The 9,933-nt window shown below is 39.0% G+C and overlaps 1 pseudogene; it reads right to left on the bottom strand.

Annotated features, from left to right (window-relative positions):
- Positions 1-3,647: 3,647 nt before the first annotated feature.
- On the bottom strand, positions 3,648-4,595 carry LOC106008346 (olfactory receptor 2AJ1-like; annotated as a pseudogene).
- Positions 4,596-9,933: the final 5,338 nt, after the last annotated feature.

The raw sequence follows: 9,933 nt of genomic DNA, 5'->3' as shown, positions 1-9,933 counted from the left end.
CTACAATAGTTTTAGTGCTTATTTGGTTTATCATGTCCATTAATATTTGTTTTGTGTAGTTGTGGGCATTCCAATTTGGTGCATATACATTTAAGATTGTAATCTCTCCTTCTTGGATTGTTCCCTTCACAAGGATGTAGTGACCATCTTTGTCTCTCCTAATTAGTTTTTGGTTTGATATCTACTTTGTCTGCAAATAAGATTGCTCTCCCTGCTTTTTTCTGGGTTCTTGTCATGTGGAGACCTGTTTTCCATCCTTTTACTTTCAGTTTATGAATTTCTTTTTGAGTTAGATGTGTTTCTCATATACAACATATTGCTTAATTTTGCTTTTAAATCCATTCTGTCAGTCTATTTCTTTTGATTGGCGAATTGAGGTCGTTAACATTGATAGTTATAACTGATAGATATTGACTCATACTTGTCATGATGTTTTACTAATGTTGGCTCTTGTATTTTTTAATTTTTCCCCCTTTCCCTTTAGTGTCTTACCTTGCCTGGTGGCTTCCCTGTGTTGGACCTCATGGAGTTGTAACCTTCATTGTATTTTTCTAGGATATTGCTTAGAATTTTTTGGAGTGATGGTTTGGTTTTCATGAAATTTCTCAGGTGTTCTTTGTCATGGGAGAATCTAATTTCCCCATTAGTTTTGAAAGAAAATTTTGCTGGATACAACAGCCTAGGTTGAAAATTATTTTCTTTTACAGCTTGAAATACTTCACTCCAGGCACTCCTTGAATTGAGGGTTTGTGTTGAGAAATCTACTGTGATTCTGATGGGCTTTCCTTTGTAGTTGATTTGTTTCTTTTCTCTAACTACCTGTAGGATTTTGTTCTTCTGTTGGGTTTCTGGGATCTTGACTATTATATGTCTAGGTGTAGATTTTTTTTTTTTTGATCATGGCTAGGTGGAGTTCTATATGCCTAATTTATCTGTATGTCCAATTCTCCACCTCTGTTGGGGAGGTTTTCTACTATTACTTCTGTGGACAGTTTTTTTTATGTCAATTGTATTTTCTCCTGTTATTTCATGGACTCCTATTAGTCTTACATTATTCTTCTTTGCATCATCCAGCAGCTGCTGGATTGATTTCTCATTGTCCATTACTATTTTTAAGAAATCTTTGTTTTCATGGTCCTTAACCTCAATCCTGTCTTCTGTATCTGATATTCTATCTTTAGATTCCCTTAATTTGCTCTGCATGCTTTCAATGGAGTTTTTAATCTCCTGAATATCTGTTTGAATCTGTTTCATGGATTCCATTTCTTTCTTATGCTGGACATTCATGGCTCCAGCATGTATCTGAGGTCACCTATTTTTTTTATCTGTTTCTGTTCTAGAGCCTCTACTTTTGTCTTTCACTTTGCTTACCATCTCTGTAGTCATCTGGAAGATTATTTTTGCTTTGCATTTTTCTAGAGCCTAATTCATCTATTTTGTTACTTCCTCTGCTATCAGTTCAGTGTGTCCAGGTAGTTTAATTATCAGACTTTCCCCCCTCATTTCCATCAGAATTTGCCTTTTGTGGTGTGGAAGTCTGAGTTTGTGCTTTGCTTAAATGTCTTCTCTCTTTTCTTTTTTTGGTACTGTCCTTGTTCTTGTTTCTGGGTTGATCCTTTGAAGTTGCTTATTATGAGTATCTTTATTGATGTATATCTAACCCTTATGGAATGATTGCTTCTCAGAGGTGTCTTGCAGATATAGCTGGTCTTTAGGTTTTGAGTCTCTAGTGTTAAATTCTGTGATGTGAGGGAAACGTTTCACCACCAGGCAGCTGATTAATTCCTAAAGGTGCTACTCCATTCTCACATATTCCACATTGATAATATTGTCCACATCAGCTGTGTTTCCAGGAGCATCCAATATTTTGACTGACTTGAGTCACAGCAAAGAGCCATTGTGTGGGGCCACGTACAAGTTATGGAATAGGTGCAGAATATAAGTAACAAAATTCCCCTTAGTATATTTTAACTTCTTATTATATCATCTACAAAATAATACAAGGCCAAGTGTAATAGTTAAACAGCACAATTCATGTGAAGGCTTAGGGTCTTGGGCTTGACAAGAGATCAGCCTGTCTGGCTCACTGACCATGCCATTCTAAAGCTATTGATCCACTCATTTGGTAGGAGGAGATGGGCAAAGGAAAGAATGGAAAGGAAAAATTATGAAAAAAGGAAAAAAATGGAAAGGAAGTATGTAAATGGGGAAGGGTGGAAGGGTGAAGGGTGCACAGGTAATGGGGAAAATATAAGAGCTAAGATACATCATGTAGAGGTACAAGCCCCCAATGATAAATGTAAACATATTGTATACCTAAAATATACCAATAAAAGAATTTAAGCAAAAAAAAAGGAAGAAAAAGAAAAAAATCCATCATAGGTCACTGTTTTGCATGAACATCATGCAGACTCACAAAACATTCTCAAAAATGTTGACCTGGACTGGAGAAGTGATTATTTGCAGTCTCCCTCAGTGGTTGGAGGACTAGCCCTCCCTCTTCCCTCCTCCCCCAGGCTCTCAGGGAGTGAGCAGCCAATCAGGACTCACAGGTTGCCCAGGCTAATGTTCTTGCCCACAGTGCAGCTCTGCTAGAGGAAGTGGTGGGACCATCTTTGTGAGTGAGTGTCTGGACTCCCAGGATAAGGGGCAGAGACCTTGCCTAAGCCAAATGCTCACACCGGGTGGGCAGGAGTGGGGAATGGCACATGGGGAGTGATGTGCCCATGAAGGAAGTTATCTCTGCAGGATGACAGTGTCCATTAGGGAGCAGGCTCTGAGGGAGATTTGGAGCAGAGCTCTGCAGCAGAGCAGAGGTAGATTAAGCTGCAGTGCGTGTACTGAAACATCCATTCATATTTCATAACATGATGCTCAATACACTTCTCATTGTTCATCTTCCCAAACCTAATTGTTTATCCTGTCATGGCCGCCTTAATAAGTTAGTGCCATCAGATTAACTCAGGTCCCCTCATGTGGAAAATATAAATTTGAAATTTCTCTGTATTGATATAAAGGCTTCTATTTTTCTAGCTTAATGCCCAAATCATATATCTAATATTTCTCCTGAAAATTAAGATTTATATGTGTGTATTTGTATTTCTCACTTTAATAAATAAAAATATCAGTATATAGCAAGCAATATAAAATGGATGTCAATTTGTGGATTTAAATAGCAGATTGTAAAATTTGAAAAAATTATTTACTCACTTTCAAAAAACTACCAGAAATATAGATATGTGTTACTCAGGTAATATATACATGATTAGTGTTTTAAGGTATTTCTCTTAAATTCCTATAATTTTATTAGAAGTTCAAAGCATTGTTTTATTTTTCTTAGTGCCTATAAATACAAGATGAGTATATATCATATCATGTCACAATATATATTAAAAGTATGCTTTCAAAATTAAAAACATCTTCAAAATTATTTTTTATCCATTAGTGTCTTAGACTATGTTTCTTACACACAATTTAGACATATAGCATTTATATTCTTTCTAAAACAAGTAATAACTACACTCAACATTAAATATGAATATAAAGAGTTAAAGCATCTTTCTTACTTATTTTTTTTTTGTGGTACTGAGAATTGAACCCAGGACCTTGTGCATGCTAAGCAAGCACTCTGCCACTGAGCTACCACCTCAGGTCCCTACCAAATTTTTATGACAAGAATTACTTTTGAGCATGTTTTTCATTGCCTTCAGAACATATTTATTTCTGAAGCTGTAGATGACAGGTTTAAGAGTAGGTGTGAGGATGGTATAGAATGTGGAGTGGAACTTATTCTGGCCTGGAGTATGGTAGGATTTAGGTCTCATGTATGTGAAATAAGCAACCCACAGTACATGACAACAACAACCATGTGGGAGGAACAGGTAAAAAGAGACTTTTTCCTGGCTTCTGAGGGTTTAGTTTGCAACACTGTATGTAGAATTTTGACATAAGATGCAGAGATCATGGAGAAAGGGGTGAAGAGGAAAATAACAGCACTAACATCAACCCCTTATGCATAGTGTGATGTGTCCACACAAGACATCCTCAGCAAGGCAGGAATCTCAGAAATAGTGATCGATCACCCTAGGCTCACAGAAGGAAACATGGAACTCATAGGCTGTGTGGACTATGGAGTTACGGGTCCCCACCAACCAGGACCCTGCCACCAGGAGGACACTGACACTGTAACTCATGAGCATGGCATAGTACAGGGGGTGGAAGATGGCCACATAGTGATCATAGGACATGGCAGCTAGGAGAAGGCACTCGCCACCTAGCAGGATGACAGACAGGAAGACCTGGAATCCACAGATTGCAAAGGAGATAGTTCTGGTGCCAGACAGGAAGTTGGTGATCATTTGGGGGATGATGTTGGAGATGTGCAAGATGTCCATGAAGGAGAGGTGACTGAGCAGGAAGTACACTGGGGAGTGGGGCCGGGAGTACCTGCTGATGAGGATCAGGAGGGTGTTTTATGTGACAGTCAGGATGAAAACAATGAACAGAGAGGGGAAGAAGACCAGGCTGGTGTGGGAGGAAGAGAACAGTTCCAGAACAATGAAATCAGTGCTTCAGGTCTGATTCTCTTGGTTCATCTTTAATCCTCTATTTTTACCCTAAAAAAGAATCATCATAACGAATTAATTAGTTAAACAAGTCCCTGACTGCTTAATCAAATTGTAATGATAAATGTAATTAAGTGGCAATCACCTTTACATTTGTCTACTTAATAAGTTGAAAGTTGATTATGCATCTATTCTGATCAACCCCAAGGGCCTCTCAACCAGTGTTGTCACTGCAGATGCTCTAAAAGGTGAACAATCACTTCTGAGTCCAATGAGGACACTGATATGCTGACTGTGCTCCTGGCTCCATGCTGAATCTCAGGTGTAGCTAATTCCATGTGCTTCATTCTGGCACCCCCTGTCTGGGACTCTGGACACACTCTCCCTTATGAAGTCTCATTGTTCCCCCTCAGTCCCTGGCTATCCTGGTCCACATTACACTGATCATTCTCTATATTTTCATGCCTGACTCTGTCCCACCTGGAGTAGCTCACAGTAAACTTATGTGTTGTGGGTGTTGCCCCAATGTGCTCTTGCTCCCTGCTGTATAGGTGAAATGCTGTAGGAGACACTGCCTGGGGCACAGCAAGCCCTGCAATGTCTGTCTCTCCGGAGTGCAACATATGAGCTGGGGAACATGCGTATCTTATTGTATTTTCATTCATACAAAACTTTTAGAAAGTAAAGTACATTATTTTTAAGACTCCCAATATGAATAAGTAGTAAAATAACAAAACTTAGCTTAGCTTGTGTATGCAATTTGAAACATCAGTCATACTTATCAGAGAAAATGTAAGACTTAAGTCACAACCAATAATCCATCTTTAGAAATATATTTTAGTTTTGCCTATTTTATGATTTTAAAATTGGATCATGTAAAAAAATTAATATAGCAACAGTTTGCAAACCACAATGACAAATTACAAATGAACTATTTGGCTCATAATTAATTAATTCAAAGGATGCAAATGTTTTATTCCTTGGGACAAACTCCCTGATATTATTGATGGAAATCCTTTGGACATACACATTCAATTGGTAACCAACATGCTCTGGCCTGGTTTCTGTGCAAATGTTCCACTGAATTCTCTCCTGGCTTGAAATAATTCTCTCCCTATAAACATGGTCATATCACAATATCTCCTCCAAAGAGAAATAAATCCTATTGTACCTTTTACTCTCCACTGATCCTACCCTCAAGTTTTTATCATTTGTTTTGTTCTTAGTCAAGATTTATGAAAAGCCCTATGTATCCACTAATTTTAACTTACTGAAACTTAAAATATTTTCCTTCTCTTTCCAAGTACTCATTATACAAATGAATAAAACAATCTGTTTGATTCATGAATAAAACTTTAATCTGTTACATTTTGATGGAAGATTCATGTAACTGCACATTCATGTGATCAACATTTCTTATTCGCTCTTACATTATTTCCTGAATTTATAATTTTGACTGTAATGTGTGAAAAGACAAAAATAAAACTGTCAATTCTTCACTGAAAAAATTATTGTGACAAGTATTTTACATTGGAAACCTGGAAAATAGTAATTGTGATATGTTCAGTTATATTTTGTAGTATTGGGAAGTAAAAATTTATTTTTAAATATTTGTAAAAATTAGCTATTAATATTAATGACCCAGTTGGTTTCAATACTTTTAACTTCTATGAGAAAATTTCAAGGAGGGATATTTCACTGGTTGATGACCAACAGATTAAAACTAGCTGGCTGCTGCTCATAGTTCTCTGACCTACATCGGAATTACTTGGGAGAGGCAGATGTTGAACACTAGTTTCCCTCAATGTAGATTTCATACAATCAAGGAATTTATGGCCATGGTACAGAATGGGTACAGTAAATATATAGCCCTCTGCCTCACCTAGGATTCAGTTTGCTATTTTCTCATATAATTACACTAAGAAAATAGCAACAAAAGCAATTTCCTAATTTTTAAAAAGAGGAATAAGATGCAAAATTTGGTAAAATGCAGTATTCTGGAATGAATTGATCCGAAATCAATTTCTATTATATCAAGTGCCTCATAATGTTTTGGAAATTAAAAGATAGTTAATAACACAACAACCACACACATACACGTGCACGCGTGCACACACACACACACACACCCACACACACACCCCAGAACCTGGTACTGGCAAGTACTCTGAGACAATGACTAAAATTTTTTTCAATTATTGCTATATTACCATTTATATTATTATAGTGTTATTATGATAGAAATTCTTTTTGGATTCTTTAGATAAACATATGAGCTATTATTGCTAAATAGGAGAGAGACTTTGAACATATGATAGAATATAAGTGTAAAATGGAATGGAATACACTTCCATCAGTCAGAATTATGTAATGGGCTCACACCCTGATGAGATGCTTTTGTGGATCTCTCTGAGGGGTGGAGTCATAATATATCCAGGGAGAAGGTGTAGTTAGGTTTCTCTCGTATCCACACAGCTGTGTGTGAGAGGGCAGAGCTGTGCTCCTCCTGCTGGTCAGGAGGTGGTCGCCCTAGGTGCTCACACTTTCACTTTTACCAGCCACTGACAGATATAATTAAGCATTCTGCCCTTGTGACTCTCTGGAGCACTCCATATCATCTATAAAATCATGGTATGGTGCATTGTCCCAGAGAAAAACTAGAGATTTACCCCAATGTCCCTGAAACACCCTTCTATCTTCTGAAGTTCCTTGCCAAGTCAAAGGAAAACTAAGGGACCTGAACTGCAATGGAGTGTCTGCGCCAGTGCTTCTGGACTTCTCCCAGACAGGACTACCAGGCTCAACCCACCTGTGGGAAGGCTCTTCCTGTCTCTTGCACTGCTGGGCCTGAGAGGGGACATACAAACCAGTGATGCCAATGACACTTACTTTAATCTGCAACAGCCTCCCTGTGGGTCCAGCTATGGGATAGGTCACGGCCATGCAGGTGGGCTCCATGGCACTTCCCATATTCTCCAGCAAGTTCCCTATGCAGCCCCTTCCTCTGGTGATTATGAGTCCAGCCAGCTGCAGTGGACATGCTGAGCACCCTGGGTTTCCTGTCCCATCTGCCTTGCCACCACTGGGCCCCATCCTTTCCTGCTAGCCCTTCACTAGAATGTCTCCCTCACAGGACACTGGGACTTTTCTCCCATCTCCCTGTAACCTGCCCAGGACAGCAGGACTATGGGCCTGACACACGCTACTCCCATCTGCAGTGTGACCAGTGTCTCAGGGTGAGGTCACTGCATCCCAGTGAGCTACATCTGCCCAGTCAGTGCTCCAGTCATGAGTGTCACCACCATGAGCAGCAGCTCAGACCCCAAAAGATATCACATCCTGGGTTGATCCTCTGTGCCCCTACCTGCATGCAACATTATTTCCATATTCCTCCCCCATAAGCACCTCTCCCAAGTTTCCCCTCCCTGGCCAGTCCCTGTTGCTCTGATGGCTGGAAACATACCTTCCCCTTTCCTGTCAGTCACACAGCACCCATTTGGCCTCCTCCCTCCTGCATCAAACATTTCCATTCTGAGTACTCCACCGAGGCAGGACTGAGGCACCTCTGAGCTCTGGAAAAATGAATGTGGTGTGGTGGGAACTGCAGTCACTGGCCTTATTCCTACCTCACCCTGGCTTTTCAGTGCAGAGCCAAGACAGTGGAGGCTCCTGCAATGGTTCTGTGTCATCCCACAGGGAGCAGCCCACAGAGACTCCAACACAGAAGGCTGGAGCCAACAGGGCATTTCCTGCTGACCATGGGGCACCAGAGCCCTCTGGGGCTGTTACATCAGCCCCTGCCTCAAATGCATGGCTAAAAAAGGACTTCTCTTTTTACTGATTAAAATAAATATTACAATCCATATTTGGCATTTATAACATGGTTCTCTAGGATATACGTTGATAGGAAAATGACTAGCACAACATAGTTATGTTTTGTGACTAAAACAATACAAGTATAATTATTAAAGATGTTTCATACAATATAGTTTTATTAACTGTGGCTGTATTTTGTACCTTAATTCTCAAAAAATGTATATCTCTGTGTTGTAAAGTGTCCTACCTAATAGTTGTATCATGCTGAAGACAGAACCAAATTCTCCCTGGTTATCCACTGAGAATTTTAAAAGTCTGTCCTTTGAAGGAAGAAGATGATAGCAAGGATCTAGCACTTTGGAGAAGGCTGGGGGATGTGAAATGTGGTGATTAGCAAGATGCTAAACTTTTTCTTTCTTTGCTTTTGCCTAGAAGACAAAGGTTCAGCAATGAGATAGTAAATGAGATAAGCATAAAAATAGTGCTGATTAATTTGCTGTTTTCAGTGAAGGCCAGCAAGAATAAGATGAACTCAATCTAGAGTTAGCAGACACAAGAACATACAGCATTACAGAAAAAAGATATGTCTGCTGACATATGCAGCACATATTGACATATTGCCTGCCATGAATTATAATTCAACACACTCAGACTCGAGGCTTCTGCATGCAGTGTTTATGCAATGCACATGCAGTCTAGAAGGTGGGAAAATACTGTGAATTCCTCTTCCCAGACACAACCTGAGATTAACTGTGTTGTCAGGGTGGGGAAGGAAAGGCCTATGAAGTGGCTACGTTAGGAAGGGGCAGTGAGTCACTAGTGGTGGGAAGATGTTTGGGACACTGGAACCTGTCACGGAAGATGGGCATGTTGTTTGTGAATACATGGTCAAATACACAGCTGAGTTCATAAGAGCAGAGGATACTCAGGACATCCAACTGCAAAGCAAACTGTCTATCCATAGATGAATCTATAAATATAATATTGTATACATTTACATAAATATGAATCAAACTTAAAAGATGAGTCACCAGGGATAAAACTAGATCTAATTGTACTCTTCCTTTTATAGAAAATGTAAATTGTCATGCTAGTACACTTCATATTATAAGTGACATGAATAGCATGACTTATTGGAAGTTACCTATGAAATAATGCACGCTGAGATCTGAGTGCATATTAGATATAAGTTGAAAATGCAGACAGGATAAGAAATCATATTTCACATAGAAAGATTTTGGGAGTGATTCTTAAAATATGATGCATTGAAGTTCTTATAAATTTAGTGTAAGTTACTTAGGAGCCTTGCGTTAGCCCTTACCATAAGTACATCATAATTAGTACCAGAAAAGGAAGAGTACATTTTCAGAAGTTTGCATTTACAAAAACAACATATTTGTTGCTTAGCTTTGTCAGGAAGGTTCTCAACAACACATTTATTTTGAAAGCAAGAAAGAAGCTTTGATTGTCTTTCTAGGCAAACATAGTGAATATCCTGGAGTTACAAGATAAGAAAAGAAGAAAAAGCCCAAAATAGAGACCAAATCCCCAC

The sequence above is a fragment of the Heterocephalus glaber genome, unplaced genomic scaffold, assembly GCF_053883595.1.
Source record: "Heterocephalus glaber isolate CG9 unplaced genomic scaffold, H.glaber_assembly_v1.0 deba00001806, whole genome shotgun sequence".
Taxonomy (NCBI): Eukaryota; Metazoa; Chordata; class Mammalia; order Rodentia; family Bathyergidae; genus Heterocephalus; species Heterocephalus glaber.
Note: the sequence above shows the minus strand (reverse complement) of the source record. Positions and strands in the feature narration are given on the sequence as shown.